Source organism: Dipodomys merriami, unplaced genomic scaffold (assembly GCF_024711535.1).
Source record: "Dipodomys merriami isolate MVZ:Mamm:240054 unplaced genomic scaffold, mDipMer1.0.p SCAF_368, whole genome shotgun sequence".
NCBI lineage: Eukaryota > Metazoa > Chordata > Mammalia > Rodentia > Heteromyidae > Dipodomys > Dipodomys merriami.
This window is the reverse complement of record NW_027205248.1, coordinates 910,736-926,519: the sequence shown is the minus strand read 5'-3', so window position 1 is coordinate 926,519 and position 15,784 is coordinate 910,736. Positions and strand designations below refer to the sequence as shown.

Genomic DNA, 15,784 nt, shown 5'->3' with positions numbered 1-15,784 from the left:
CTGGAGTGATGCGCAGCGTGTGACGCCGGTAAGGCTTCACACGAACACGGTTCTTAACAACTCACAGACCCGCGACCTGAAAGTGAGTGATTTTTACTGCACGTATGAAAATTGTCTTTCGTTCGGTAAACACGTCTTTAAAGTAAATGGTGGACGTAAAGCCAAGAGAAAGCATCTGGACCGCGGCAGACTTGATTTACAGCGGGCCGGACTTGGTGTCGGCGGCTGGGGGCACCGGGCACTCCATCCCTTCACGCGGGTAGTGTGAGGGGGGGGCCAGGCAGCACACACGCTCACATGCTCACACACACGCACTACGCTCACACACACGCACACACACACCCACATGCTCACACACGCACACACACACACACTCACACACACGCTCACACACACGCACACACACCCACATGCTCACACACGCACACACGAACGCACACACACACTCACACACACGCACACACACACTCACATGCTCACACACGCACACAAGCACACACTCACACACACGCTCACACACACGCACACACACACCCACATGCTCACACACGCACACACACACTCACAAACGCACACGCTCACGCTCACACACGTACACACGCACATGCTCACACACATGCTTACCCCGCACACACGCCCACTCACACACGCACACACTCACACACACGCTCACATGCTCACACACGCACACATGCACACACTCACACCACACGCTCACACACACGCCTCACACACACGCTCACATGCTCACAGCACAACGCTCACAACACACGCACACACACACCCCATGCTCACCACCACAGCACACACACACACGCTCACAATGCTCACACACACGCACACAGCACTCATGCTCACACACGCACACACGCACACGCTCACACACACGCACACACACACTCACATGCTCACACACGCACACGCTCACACACACACGCACACACCCACCCACATGCTCACACACGTACACACGCACACACTCACACACACGCTCACACACACGCACACACACACATGCTCACACATGCACACACGCACATCACACACACGCTCACACACAATGCACACACGCACACACACTCACATGCTCACTCACATGCACACACACTCACACGCTCACGGCTCACACACGTACACATGCACATGCTCACACACATGCTCACGACGCACACTCACACTCACTCACACACACTCACACCCACATACACCGCTCACACACGCTCACTCACACACTCACTCACACGCTCACACACACGCTCACACACACGCTCACAACACACGCTCACACACACGGACTAGGAGAGGAGTCACGTTGGCCAGGCTCAGCCGAGCTGATGGCTACCCGTTTTTCAGGACCGCGATTATACCCCCCGATGTGCTGCGCAATAATTTTCAAGCAGATCAAATAAATCAGAAAACAAAACTGTCCTGACAGCAGAGAAATGCGGAGCGTGTTAAGAGGTAATTACGGCCCCTTTTTCCATTTCACCGCCGTTCCTGCCGCCGTGGGGGCCGGCACTGAATCACAGCTGTCTGTCAGTCTGTCAAGAGCTTGCGGAAGGAAGGCTGCGACCTAGCCGCCCGGAATGAGGCCGGGCTACGGCCGGGGACGGGCCTGTGACGCCCTCTCACGTGCTCAGGAGGCTTAGGTCAGGCACGGTGGCTGTCCCGGCCACCCGGCTCTCCCCCACCTCTCCAGGCCCCTCCTGAGCAAACCCATGGCCTCTCACCCCGGCAGAACCCTCCGGCCACCCAGGCTCTCCCCCACCTCTCCAGGCCCCTCCTGAGCAAACCCACGGCCTCTCACCCCAGCAGAACCTCCTGCCACCCCGGCTCTCCCCCACCTCTCCAGGCCCCTCCTGAGCAAACCCACGGCCTCTCACCCCGCAGAACCCTTGCCTTCGCGCTCTGGGGCACAGTCTTAGAATCAGACACACCTGGGTGTGAATCCAGATCTACTCACTCTAACTAGGAGGCCTTGGGTGAGACCTTCGGGAGCCTGCCGCGGGCCTCAGTTTCCCCATTGGACGACGGGATGTACCAATGCCCGCCAGGCCCAGCTACTGAACACGTAAGAAATGGGGCCTCCCCTTGCTGGGCGGAACTCAGGCTGGAGTCGGAGGGAGAGCGAGGAGGGCAAGGGGCGAGTGGCAGGCAGGGTGAGCTGGAGGTGGAGGCCAACCGGACTTGGGCCCCAAGCAGCTGTCGGAGTGTACTGGGACGCAGAGGAACTCGGAATGGTGGAGAAACCTGACTGCAGAGGAGGATTTAGACCACGGCTCCAAGAACGCACCCAATCAAGGCAGGACGGCGGTGAGAAGCTCAGGGGAGGGGGGAGGCGGGCACGGAGTCCTAGGCCCCAGGCCCCGGCCACTCCGGAGGCAGAATTTTTGGGGAGGATCGCGTTTGAGGATCACCGTCTGGGTGAAAAGTTAGTGACATGGCCACACACAAGCTGGCCGCAGTGACCCATTCCTGAGGTGCCAGCACACGGGCGGCTATAGTAGAAGATCGGGTGGGAGGCCTCACTCTGGACAAAGCCAAGAGACCCTCCCTGAAATAAACAAGTAAAAAACAAAAGCGTGGCTCACGTGGTAGAGCGCTGTGTCAGTCAGGGCAAGGGCTCTAAATTCAAACCCACTACACCAAAAACAAGCAGGAAACAGCCCAGATGCAGAGGCACGCTTGTCCCCTCAGTGGTCAGGAGGGCGGGCTTCTGGAAGAGTCTCAGGAGAGCCAGAGCAAGCCCAGGGCCTTGAACTTGGGCTGGCTGGCTTCCCGGCAGGGGCTCTCTGAGTACTTGTCTGACACATTTGGTGTTGTAGCAAACGAGAAGATACCAGCTCCAAAGCTACACCATGGACTTAAGTCTACAGATTTTTTTTTTTTCTCTTCTTGGTGCCAGTCCTGGGGCTTGAACTCAGGGTCTGGGCGCTGTCTTGGAGCTTTTTTTATTCAAGGCCAGCTCTCTAGTACTTGAATCATAACTCCACTTGCAGCTTTTTGCTGTTTTATAAGAACTAAGTGTCTCATGGACTTTCCTGCCCAGGCTGGCTTTGAACTATGAGCCTCAGATCTCAATCTCCTGAGTATTGGAATCAGCTCCCTTCCTTCCTTCCTTCCTTCCTTCCTTCCTTCCTTCCTTCCCTTTTACCATTTAGGACCAAGTGGGTAAGAGAAACATGAGACCACGAGAAAATCTACATTTCACCCTGGCTGCAAACTGCACAGGGCGAACAGATTAGGGCTGTGTGGAGCAATCTGGGTGCTCATTCAGGGGAGGCAGGCTCCTCCCCTCCATGGCGGTAGCAGGCAGGCCAATCCCTTTCGTTGGGTCCATAAATCAAATGCTAATCCCGGCTTCTCCTGGCTCCCACCTTCCCTCCCATCTTTTACACGTTGAAGTCATTTTGCTCCTCGCTCCCTCGTTCCTGCACGCACCCGGGCAGCGTTTTTGATTTCATGGGACCCCCTCTCTGCTTGGCCCCCGAGCTGGCTGGCACCGGCGGCGGCGGGCTGGCTGAGGGTGTGAGGGCAGGCACCCTGACAGACCCCCGGGGCTGTGAGGAGCTCTGCTGGGCGCTGCTGCCTGGGCCTGAACGGACGCCCAGGACCAGAGCGGGGACCGCGGGGACCGTCTCCCTCTCTCCCGCGCCTCTTCCGGAACGAAGTCATCTTTGACAGATGGTGTTCTAGCCTTGGTCTCCCAGGAAACCTTCCCCAGTGCCTAGCAACCCCAGCCCGGCGTCCCTGTGCAGCCCCCCCGGGGGGGGGTGAGGTCCCACCCTGGGGTCCCCCCGACCCCCCTGGGGGAGTGGGGTGTCCCCCCACTCCTTCCTTCCTCCGCTCCCCTCTCTTGCCCAGGAAACCCTGCCTTTGCAGTCACCTCAAAACTTCTTTCTGCAGAAGAAAACCATTTTCTCCCTGAATCCAGGGAGTTTATGAAATCTTCTAGAACAAAGCAGCTGGCCGGGCCCTGGGTGAGTGGATCAACAGCTTGATCAACAGCTTTGTCGGCCTCACACAGCTTTGTTCAGGGGCCAGGGCCCAGGGCCGCGACAGCATCTTAGCTCCGGACGGACGGACGGATGGATGGAACGGATGCCCACCCCAGCAGGCCGGCCGGCCCCTCACCCGCTGAAGGTCTCTTCAGGGGAGCAAATCCCCTCCCTCCCCATCCTCTCCCTCTCCATAAACCACCTGATTAAAAAAAAATTGGAGCAAGTCGTGGTTCAATGCAAACGCAAACAAACCAGTCCTGGCAAAGGCTCAGGCTGTTCAGAAGCGCAGGCTGCCTGTGGCCATTATTCAGAGAGAAGCAGAGAGCTCCAAACCTGTCTCTCAGACAACAACAACGGGGCGGGGGGGGGGGGGGGGCCTTAACTTTGCCGTCCAGACCCAGAGGTGGCCGCTGTTTGGCGGGGTTCCAAGACCGAAAGAACGGTCAGAGACGCCGGCTGACGCCAGCAGACGGCAAGACCCCCCCCAGATCTCAGAGGGGCGCCGAAGGAAGGTTCTGGAGGGTTCTTTGCTCCCATGGGCATTCCAGAAAAAAGAGGGAGCACTGGGGGAGGGGGGAGGGGGAAACGGGAGGGAGCCTGCGCCGGAGCCAGAGCACTGGAGGCACGGGTTTTTATTTCCGGGCTCCATTCCCCCCTGGCTGCGTCCAGGCCTCACGGTCTCCGCGCCCGGGGACTCCTCCTCCGCGCCCGGTTCTCCTCTCCGCGCCCGGTTCTCCTCAGCAACACGTCACGAAGGACACATGACAGAACCGTTGCCGTGGGCGACGTCGGCATGCGCCAGGCCTGCCCTCCATGTGGCGGGCCCCCGCGGGTCCCCCCAAAGCACCCCGGGTCCCCCCCCCCTCTGGCTGAGTGTCCCAGGCAGAGACCTCACAGGCCTCCCTCGGCCCTGCTCAGATTTTAACAAGAACTGGATAAACCCCCAACACGAAACCCAAGATGGCCAAACTATTTGGAGAACCGGCACAATACCTCACTGGAGGAAAACTGTACCCCGGAGTGCACCTCTGAGGGGTCACAGAGCGCGTATCCTGCAAGAACCCTGTAAAATCGCCCCTGGACTGCGTGGAGACGGTGTGTCTGGAACATCAGGTGAACGTCACGTTCACACCTGGGTCCACATCTGGAGATGGCTCACTGGGTGCCGGGCCCCGGGCACCGCGGCTACGGGGCACGGTGTCTGCGCCTCACGGCGGCATGGGTCTTCGCGGTGGGGGTGGGGGAGCCTGGCAACCACGTGTGTGTGTCCTGAGCAGCTGTTGGGTTCACAAGGTAGGAAAGGTACCGGGGCAGGGTGTGAAACCCAGCAGCACCCAGTGACTAGTTCCCTGGCCGGCACAGCTGCCGGGAAGAAGCCCGCCAGACAGTCACGTGGGGCTACAGACGTGTTCTGGGCAGGCCTTTATTATTATTATTATTATTATTATTACTACACTGGTGGCACCAGGGCTTGAAATCAGAGGCCTTCTACTCGCTGAGCCCGCTAGCTCACGGCTAGTGCCACACCTCCACTTTTTTGCTGTTTTTGCTGGTTACTTTTTTGACTTTTTTGACTTCAAATTGCGGTCCTTTGGATCTCAGCCTCCTGAGCAGTTACAACTAGAGGTGTGAGCTGCCAGCAGCCAGCGGAGACTCTAAGAAACACAACGTGGGTCAGTCCTGGCACCTGATGAGAATGTCACAAATAAGCCCGGCATGGTGGCAGCTCAGGTCTGAAATCCTAGCTACGAACGAGGGAGCAGAGATCGGGGTTGGCCCGGATGGAGAAGTTTGTAACCAGGCCTGCGGCCATGCCAGCAGCAAAGGGAGGCACGGACTCCGGAGGATCACAGTCCACAGGTGGGGGGGGCTGGCACACACAGGGTCTATCTCCAGAAAGACCAACACAAAAGGGCTGGCAGTACACCGCAGGTAGCCAGAGCGCTCGCTTAGCAAGTGAGACACCCCACGCCACGCCCCACGCCACGCCCCACGCCACGCCCCACGCCACGCCCCACGCCACGCCCCACGCCACAGGAAAACACAGTAAACACTGGTGTCCCTGGGGATAATTATCTGTAACGGTCAGCAGGGCTTTGTCACGCTCAGTACACAGATGAGTAAAGAGAAGCTGAGAACAGTCCAGGCCGCACAGCGAGCAGAAGCACTGGGACTCGGACCCCATCCGCAATAAGGCCCTGTGCCGCCGCCGCCTCCCCCTCCTCCTGCTCCTCCTCCTCCTCCTCCTCCTCCTTCTCCTGCTCCTCCTCCTCGTCCTCTCCCTCCTCCTCCTCCCCCTCCCCCTCCTCCTCCTCCCCTCCTCCTCCTCCTTGTCCTCTCCCTCCTCCTCCTCCTCCTCATCCTCTCCCTCCTCCTCGTCCTCTCTCCCCCCCCTCCTCCTCATCCTCTCCTTCCTCCTCCTCCTCCTCGTCCTCTCCCTCCTCCTCCTCCTCCTCCTCCTCCTCTCCTCCTCCTCCTCCTCCTCCTCTCCCTCCTCCTCCTCCTCCTCCTCCTCCTCTCCTTCCTCCTCCCCCTCCTCCTCCTCCTCCTCCTCCTCTCCCTCCTCCTCCTCCTCCTCCTCATCCTCTCCCTCCTCCCCCTCCTCCTCCTCCTCCTCCTCGTCCTCTCCCTCCTCCTCCTCCTCCTCTCCCTCCTCCTCCTCGTGCTCCTCCTCCTCCTCCTCGTCCTCTCCTCCTCCTCCTCGTCCTCTCCCTCCTCCTCATCCTCTCCCTCCTCCTCTCCTCTTCGTCCTCTCCCTCCTCCTTGTCCTCTCCCTCCTCTTCCTCCTCGTCCTCTCCCTCCTCCTTGTCCTCTCCCTCCTCCTCGTCCTCTCCCTCCTCCTTGTCCTCTCCCTCCTCTTCCTCCTCGTCCTCTCCCTCCTCCTCCTCATCCTCTCCTTCCTCCTCCCCCTCCTCCTCCTCCTCCTCCTCCTCGTCCTCTCCCTCCTCCTCCTCCTCCTCGTCCCTTCTCCTTCCTCCTCCCCCTCCTCCTCCTCCTCCTCCTCATCCTCTCCTTCCTCCTTGTCCTCTCCCTCCTCCTCCTCCTCGTCCTCTCCTCCTCCTCCCCCTCCTCCTCCTCTCCTTCCTCTCCCCCTCCCCCTCCTCTCCTTCCTCCTCCCCCTCCTCCTCCTCCTCCCCTCTCCAGGCTCAATGTGGAAACTCCTCCTGCTCCACGTGATCTCGCTGGACGCTTACCAATGATCACTGAAGTGGAAAAACTTAGTTTTCACCTCTTTCTTCTCAAAGACACAGGAGGTCGGGGTCCCTAGCACCGTGGGCCCGGGCGCTCCTGTCCCACACTGGCCCCATGCCTGTGGGGCCCGGGTGTGTGCGCACAGTGTGCCCTACCAGGCCCAGCATCCCTGCACTAACAGGTGTGCCAGGAGCACAGCGGGGCACCAGGAAGGAACTCGGGGAGCAGCGGCCAAGTCTCCCTGCGCCCCCAGATCATATGCTCAGCCTAATGACGCCAGGCCTGGCCAGTAGCTGGTGTCCAGCCTGCAGCTCTGGGTGGATAACGAGGCCATATGTACCCAGCCCCGGCCAGGCCAGCACAGTCTCCAATGCCAACAACTTCCAAGGTCTGGCTCTGGAGGGAAGGGGAGGGGAGGGGAGGGGAGGGGGGAGGAGAGGAGAGGGAGGAGAGGAGAGAGGAGGAGAGGGAAGGGGGGGAGAGGGGAGGGGAAGGGGAGGGGAGGAGAGGGAAGGGGAGGGGAGGGGAGGGAAGGGGGAGGTTGCGTTAGGGGAACAGGGGAGCAGGGCAGTGGGGTGGGAGAATGTCCTTTGCCTGGCAACAAGCACCCACCGCCAGACCCTTCCAGAAGCCTGTGCTTGCTGACTAGCCCCCATTCCTGCCCCCCTTGCCCTTGTAAGGCAAAGCCAGGGATGGACGGAGCCCTGGGGCCTCAGACGGCTGAGACCCAGCGTGGGAATCCGGAGCCACTGCCCGCCATGCCCAGACACACATGGCTGAGCCCAGGACAGACAGTGCGGGTCCCTAGACGCTGGGCTGCTCCCCACGGCCCAGCCCTCCCCTCCCCACTTCTCCCCTTGGGCAGCAAGCCCAGGCCGGCATGGGCCAGGGGACACGGTGGCACCGAGCACGCGCCCGGGCAGGCGCAGCCCGGGCGTCCTTTGACCTCTAGGCTGGCTCCCCGCACGGCAGGTTGCGTGGACGAAAGATGGACAGTGGCAGTGGAGCCGGGGCGGGGCGCGGGGGTCTCCCCTCCCTCGGCATCTGTGGGTACGAAGCCCTTCGGGGCGACGCCACCTGTCGATGAGACCCCTGCTAGCAAGGCGCGCCCCTGCACCACCAGCAACCGGAACACGGGAGCCTCTTCCCTCTGGAACCACGGGTTCTGAGACCCAAGGCCTCCAATTTCTGCCTGAAAAAAACCGGACCCAATGCGGCCCGTCTGCTGGCCCCCGGTGCCGGATGGTGGGGTCCAAGGCGGGAACGTAGGGGTCATTCATGGTCCCCTTCCAGTCTGTTGCGAAGATCGGCGAGGCTCTGCCCGTCTTCGGAGGGACCGGGGACCAAGGGCCTCGGGCCAGGCCGGCAGAGATGCTGGTCTTCAAACTCACTGTCCTGGAATTTCTGGTATGGTTGCTTAACTCCCGGGTCACCCGAGGGTAGGGATGACCTCAGCTCGCCAGGCAGGCATCCCGGAGCCGACGTTTAAGGAGAAACCCAGAGGCTGAAAAGAGTCACAAAGAAGGCAGGCAGCTCTGGCCAGAGAGGACCGCGGGCGAGGGGCGGCCAAGGGAGGCCGATGAGGCCATGTGGGCTCTTGTCCCCCCCCCCCCCGCCAACCGCTGGGGAGGCTGAGGACGCCGGGGATGGCAGCTGGGGGTCGGCCGGGGCAAAGCGGGGGCCCAACCCCATTTCCAAGGACCCCACTGGACCTAGCAGCTCCTGGAAAGGTAGAAATGGGAGCATCATGGTCTGAGACCAGCCCTGGGCAAAACCAGGAAAGCCCATCTATCTGAGAAAGAACTAAGAGCCCCCCAAGAGGGCTGGAAGTGTTGCTGAAGTGGTACAGCACCGGCCTAACAAGCACAAGGCCTTGAGTTCAAACCTCGGTACTGCCCCCTCACCAAGAAAAGAAATAATAATAATGGCCGAGGAGGCTGATGTAGGGCTGGACAGGCCCAAGGAAGCAGCTCCGGGCTGGGCTTGGGAGAGGGGAAGGAAGGAGGGAGCAGAGAGCAGGGTCCAGAGTTCACAGCGCCGGATGGAGGGGACCCGGCACCGCAGAGCCAAGGGGTCACCAGGCTGCCAAGGGGATCTGGGATCCACCTCTCACTCGGCGTAGCAGAGGGGATCGGTGACGGCAGGCTGCAAAGGGTCCAGACAGGGGAAGGGGGGGCGGGGAGGAAGTAGGATCCTACACCAGCCAGCAAGCGCTCAGCCAGAGCTCAGGCCGAGGTCACAGAACCTCAGCTCCCTCTGGGGAAGGCCAGAGGGCCGGGGAGGGGAGCACTGGCCCTGGGGGCCTCTGCAGGTCACCTGGGTACAGGGCCACAGGGCTGGACTGCGAGGAGACCGGCACAAGAGGAGGCAAAGAAAGGCACTCAACACTTGGAAAGCAGAGCTGTGAGCCCCTCTCCAGATCCGCCCTGCTTTCCGGATCTTTCTTTGCTCCCTTGAGCTTACGCTCATCCTGCTTTAGACAGCCCTCGCTGTCTGCCTCTGCCCCCGCCTCCCCCAGCCCTCCAGCCTCCCAGCCTCTGGCTCACACGGACTCCACCAGTTAGAGCGGCTGCGGCCATGCACACAGGTGGGACGCCCGGCCCGGCCCTGCCCTTCGCTCTCTGCCTGTGCGTACACGTGCCCCAGGACCCAGGGTCAGAGGGAAGGCTGCCTGTGCGTACACCTGTGCGCACACCTGTGCGTACACCTGTGCGTACACCTGTGCGTACACGTGTGCGTACACCTGTGCACACACCTGTGTGTACACCTGTGCATACACCTGTGCATACACCTGTGCGTACACGTGTGTGTACACCTGTGCGTACACCTGTGCGTACACCTGTGCGTACACGTGCCCCAGGACCCAGGGATGGAGGGAAGGCTACCTGTGCATAAACGTGCCCCAGGACCCAGGGTTGGAGGGAAGGCCGAGACAAAGGCAAAGCGGAGACCTGTCTCTGATTGGTCTGAGCTGCTTCCTATTTTTCCCACCCCCCCTTGGCGGGGCACGAGAGAGGAAACAGATTGGGGCTGCAAACACACCAGGTGTTTAATAGGTGGCCACGTGGAAAGGTTCCCAACACAGCAGCTTGCTAATTGCCCAGCCCCTGCCCGCATTATGTTTTCTGGACTCCCAACAAGGGCCAAGGGAAAGGTGGCTGGCAGTGCCAGCTGGGCATCACATGGCCAGCAGGGAGGACAAAGTCCACGGCGCCACTCTCCCAGGTAGAGCTGAGGAGCTCTGCCTCCAGCCTGGGGTCCATGGGAACCCCCACCCCTACCCGGCCCCACCCCGCAAGCCTTTGCCAGCCCCCCACTCTCCCCGACTCCGAGCAGAAGCAGGGGAGTCGGGTTCGGTGCCCACCCTGACCTGCGGAGTGACGGGACTGTGTCTCCACATCCTGGGTGAGGAGATGGGAAGAGGGCGGAGAGGCTGGGGAGGGAGGCAGGCACTGGGCCACCCGAGCAAGACTGTGTGCACATGTCCTCTCCCCACGCCACAGCCGCAAGCACGCGGGGACACGTCCAGGTCTCCCTCGGGCCAAAAGCTCTCTGGGCCCGCTCGGCGCGCAGCTGAGACACAGGACTCGGCGGGCACCGGCCCTGCAGGTGCAGAGATGCCGGCAGCGCTGTCTCCTGGCTCATGGTGGTTTAGAATAACCTCCTCTCCGGTGAGCGCCTTGTACCGGGGCATTGCCTGGATATCCTACGTCCAGGGCTCAAAGTGGGATCCAGAGCACCGCAGGGGTTCTCTGAGGGCCTGGCTGCACACTGTGGGGCCCCACAGGGCCCACGGCGTGAACCACCGGTGTGTGCTGCGTGACACACACCCTGCTCCTGTCCCAAGCCAGACTCTCAAACCCGAAACTTCAAAAGACGCAAAAGCCGGGGCGCTCTGGGCCTTCGATTTGTTTCAGAAACCAGTTCCTTTTCCATTAAAAAAAAAAAAAACACCCCAACAACCTTGTGTATGAGAACAACGTAATGGGACTCATTACCTCCTAATGAATTAAGTGATTTAATTTATCATACAAGGCAAGATGGATCACAACAGCCCCAAAAGGCTCTCCGGGGTCTCCAATGGATGTCGGGGGTCTGAACGGGGTCCCAAGAGGCACGGGGCTGAGTCCTCTGATCGCCAGCGCCGTCCTCTGACTGGGCAGGGCCCACCCTTGCTGGCACACCCCATCCGGGCTCTCCCGAGACTTCCCAGGAGGCTTTGGGTCCTTGGGTCGGTGTGGACTGGGGCCGGGAAGAGGTGACTTCAATCCCTGCCTCCGCGGAGGCTTTCACATCTATGCTTCCGGAAACTTCTCTGGCGCCTGTCCTTCCTGGCCCTTTCTTATCTGCACGTGGTTTGCTGGCGCCTCTTTTCCACCGAGAACCCCGCAGTTCCAGCGCCTATGTGTCTTCTCGCAGGCGCAGGAAGCCAGGCGGGTCATACGCAGCTCAATCACCCCTCCGGTTGTCCTGATTCCGTCAGCTAAGTCTCCAGACCATCAGAATTAACCACCCAGACGCAGGGAGCGGGGAGCGAGGCTCCACCCGGCGGTGCCTAGTTGTGCGATTGGGTTTTAGGTCGCCAAGTTGCTCAAGGACGTGAGGAATGCACCGCCCTTCGCTTTGATGGAGGGGTGACTGAGTCTCAAGAAGCAGAAGCCCCGGAGGGTGAGTTTGGGGCAGCTCCAGCCCCCAGGCAGCCTGGGGGGGTATGTCACACCTGGGCCTGCCCGCCACGGGTTCCTCCGGCAGGCGCAGAGAGCACTGGCAAAGCCGAGCCCAGCCCGCGGCCCAGTTCCCGTAAGCCCACTCCCATGCAGAGGACGCCCACCCCTCCTCTACCCCGGAAGGAAGGGCGGGAGCTAGTGACCCCGGCTCTCTGAAGGCCACCGCTGGCTGTCACACATGAAGCCACTGCCCCAGTCCCATCTGCCGGGAGCGCGGATGGAGGAGCCGGCCTCTCTCCGGATCCACGCTCCCTCCGCCCTGCCGGGGACCATCTGGACCTCTCCTCCCTCCCCGAGGCTCACGCAGCCCTTCCTCCTGCGGTGCAGGCGGGCAAAGGCGAATAGGCCCAGGCCCAGGAGGGCCTCTGGCGCCCGGGGATGACCCCGGGACCGCGGGCAGGCCGTGGGCTCCCAGCATGCCCTGCGCCCACACGGGCTCCCGCGGGCAGCCAGGCTGTGCCCGCTGCGGCCTGATTGCTCGCGTTTCCTCTGTCCTCGAGGCTCCTCAGTGGGACCCGACGGCGGCGGCAAGCGCCTTCACGCAGATGGCAGGCAGAGAGGAGACCCACCCGCCCAAGGTCACGCCGCAGGCGGCCAGGAAGGCATCTGCAGGCCCGGCGCCCGCGGGCAGAGCATCGGCACATACGTGGACGGCGAGGGAGGCCGCGCTTGGGCGGCTGCTCTGCCTGGCACAGGAGACGGAGACACACCAAGCCAGGCTCGGGGCCGCCTTTCTCCACAGCCGGTCCCTGCGTCCGCTCACATGGGCAGAGGACAAAGGGTGGAGGGGACGGAGGGGACGGCGGGGACGGAGGGGGCAGAGGGGGCGGAGGGGACAGAGGGGTTGGAGGGGACGGAGGGGATGGAGGGGATGGAGGGGATGGAGGGGGCAGAGGGGATGGAGGAGGCAGAGGGGACGGAGGGGACAGCGGACGCTGCTGTCCTGGAAACACACCTCTCCTCTCAGGTAGAGAACGGAAGATTGGAGCTACCCGGGGAGCTGTCTCCACTTCCCCGGATCAGCCCCCAAGTCCGAGACCAAACGCTCGGGTGGTCACTTGGGGCCTTCCGGAAGCTTTTCCCGCCTCTTCTGGGCAGGCGTGCAGAGGGAGAGCGGCAGGGGCCAGAGCCACCTCGCTACGGCAGACAGGAGGAGGCAGCGAGGGAGCGGGGACCACCCTCAGCGGGGAGCTGGCTCCCCAGACCCCCCAGCCCCCACGACCCCCCCTTCTTGCACTAAAGCACAACTAGAAAACGCTGGGGTCTAGACAGAGTTCAGGAGAAAGGGATGCGAATGATACCCGTGTGTTTGGAGGAAATGCGGCAGAAGGGCCACCACCGTACATGAGCAGGTGCCACGAAGATCGAGGAGACCCAACCCTGTTCTCAGGTAGCTTCCTGACAGCTCTGGGCCCCCCCGCCCGCCCGTCCAGGAGCGCCCGGGGTGAGCTGCTGCCTGGAGGAGCCACACTGCGGACGGCACACCGCTGATTCTGCACTGACCTGAGACCCTGGACGCGGAGGCGTGGATCAAGTGGCAGAGCACCATGAGCATGAGTGCGGAGTGAACGCAGGAGGCCTGAAGTACTGGCACGCACCTGCACGTGTACACGTGCACGTGCGCACACACACACACACACACACACACACACACACGTGCGCGAAAACCCTACTTGAAAATAACGAAAGCAAACGCGCTGGGAGCGTGGCTTACGCCGTAGAGTACCTGCCTAGCAGGTGTGAGGCCCTGAATTCAAACCTCATATGAGAAGGAGAAGAAGAAAGTGGAGAAGGTGAAGGAAGAGGAGGAGGAGGGGAGAGAGGAAGGAGAAGGAGGAGGAGGAGGAGGAGGAGGAGGAGGAGGAGGAGGAGGAGGAGGAGGAGGAGGAGGAGGAGGGCCGCAGGTCAAAATCAAACTTAAATCGTTATTCTAAACAAATTCTAAGTTGGAAGACTGGCTTAGATGGCCGGTAAGATCTTCCTAACATTTCACCCAGAACTAAACCCGCTTGCTCCTGTCCACAAGGCAGGGCCAGGATATACCTCCCGCTGGCCAGAGCAAACCCCAGCCAGTCAGTAAACACTTCCTTGGGGAAAGGTAGATTCAGCCCCAGAGAGGTGAAAGCAAACTCCCTGGTCAGGTGAGCCCCTTCCCCTGGAGGGGGGGCAGGGGGGGGAGAGTTGGAGTTCAGTAAAAAGGACTTGATGGGCCTTCACAGAAAGGACAGAGGTGTCTTTGTAGGGGGTCGTCCACCTGCAAATGCCTCCATCCGGGACAGGGCAGGCCTGGTCACCGCACAGACACCGCCGGGGCCCAGCCCTTCCCCCGGGGCCTTGGGCTTGACAGACTGTGAGCCGTGACTCATGCAGCGAGGCTGGGTCCCGCTTCACTGCCTCCCAAGCCTCGGATGCCCGCATTCGGCTTTCCTCTCCCGACCCCTCGGGCCCTCAGCCTCTCTCCCTCCCCTGGAGACTCACAGGCTAGTACACCTCATCAGAGCTGGTGACGGGGAGAGGCCCTCGGCCCGGGCCAGCTGCTCCGTGTAAACCTGCCCTTTTCTGGGCTTTCTGTTCCAGGCACCCCGGATACTTCTGCACAGGGCCCACCCTGAACCCCAGCAAATAATGCGCTGTGTGCAAGTGGCCATCCCGGCGGAAAGAGCCGGTTATTAATGGGGGTGATGGCCCTCCTCTCACAGCCACAGGAGCACCGTCCCCTGAATTTAGGGGTGCAGGCTCCTTCACAACCCAGCAGACACTTCAAAAAATAGCAATAAAGATGCTCATGGCGGGCAGACGTGGCGTGTGCCCCACAGCTTGCTTGTTAAACAGGCTGGGGGCTCAAGCTGTGTTACGTGGCTGGACAGCCTCGCCCAGGCCCCGGAACCATCTCCACGGTGCCGCGTTGTGGGAACAGACAGGGCTCAGTGGCTCTGCCTAGCAGATGCAGACACTCAAGGCCGGAGAACGGAAGTGACTGGGCTCCATCAAAGCAACCAGACTCCGCGGACCTGGTGCCAGAAGCCCATTCGAAGCCACACACCCCCCACCCGGCCCCCAGCTCTGCTCTGATCTCCAAAGTATGTTCCTTTTATGGAGGCCGGAAGATTCCATTCTCCGGAGAACAGCAGGGCAGCTGTTTCTGATTATTTGTCTCAAAGAGAGAGAGGTGGGGAGGGAAGGGGAAAGAGAGAGAAAGAGAGAGAGAGAAAGAGAGGAGAGAGAGAGAGGAGAGAGAGGAGAGAGGGAGAGAGAGGAGAGAGGGAGAGGGAAAGATGGAGGGAGAGAGAGGAGAGGAGAGAGACAGAGAGAGAGGAGAGGGAGGGAGGGAGGAAGAAAGAGAGAGGGGGAGGGAGAGGGAGAGAGACAGAGAGAGGAGAGGGAGGGAGGAAGAAAGAGAGAGGGGGAGAGGTAGAGGGAGAGAGAGACAGAGAGAGAGGAGAGGGAGGGAGGGAGGAAGAGAGAGAGGGGGGGAGAGGGAGAGGGAGAGAGACAGAGAGAGAGGAGAGGGAGGGAGGGAGGGAGGAAGAGAGAGGGGGAGAGGTAGAGAGAGAGGAGAGGGAGGGAGGAAGAAAGAGAGAGGGGGAGAGGTAGAGGGAGAGAGAGACAGAGAGAGAGGAGAGGGAGGGAGGGAGGAAGAAAGAGAGAGGGGGAGAGGGAGAGGGAGAGAGACAGAGAGAGAGGAGAGGGAGGGAGGGAGGAAGAGAGAGGGGAGAGGGAGAGGGAGAGAGAGACAGAGAGAGAGGAGAGGAAGAGAGAGGGGGAGAGGTAGAGAGAGACAGAGAGAGAGGAGAGGGAGGGAGGAAGAAAGAGAGAGGGGGAGAGGGAGAGGGAGAGAGAGACAGAGAGAGAGAGGAGAGGGAG

At 61.2% G+C, this 15,784-nt stretch overlaps 1 protein-coding gene and 1 long non-coding RNA gene across 3 annotated transcripts in view; one reads left to right on the top strand and one right to left on the bottom strand.

Annotated features, from left to right (window-relative positions):
• Window positions 1–15,784, bottom strand: part of Cacna1c (calcium voltage-gated channel subunit alpha1 C) — a 304,839-nt gene that overhangs the window by 147,561 nt on the left and 141,494 nt on the right. The gene's annotated exons all lie outside the window — the stretch shown is intronic.
• On the top strand, window positions 7,275–12,662 carry LOC138804519 (uncharacterized). Of its 2 annotated transcripts, none has more exons than XR_011365288.1 (3): window positions 7,275–7,581; window positions 11,772–11,861; window positions 12,421–12,662. It is a non-coding gene; the product is annotated as an uncharacterized lncRNA (long non-coding RNA). The 2 variants fall into 2 exon arrangements; XR_011365287.1 differs by having other exon boundaries at window positions 11,613–11,861.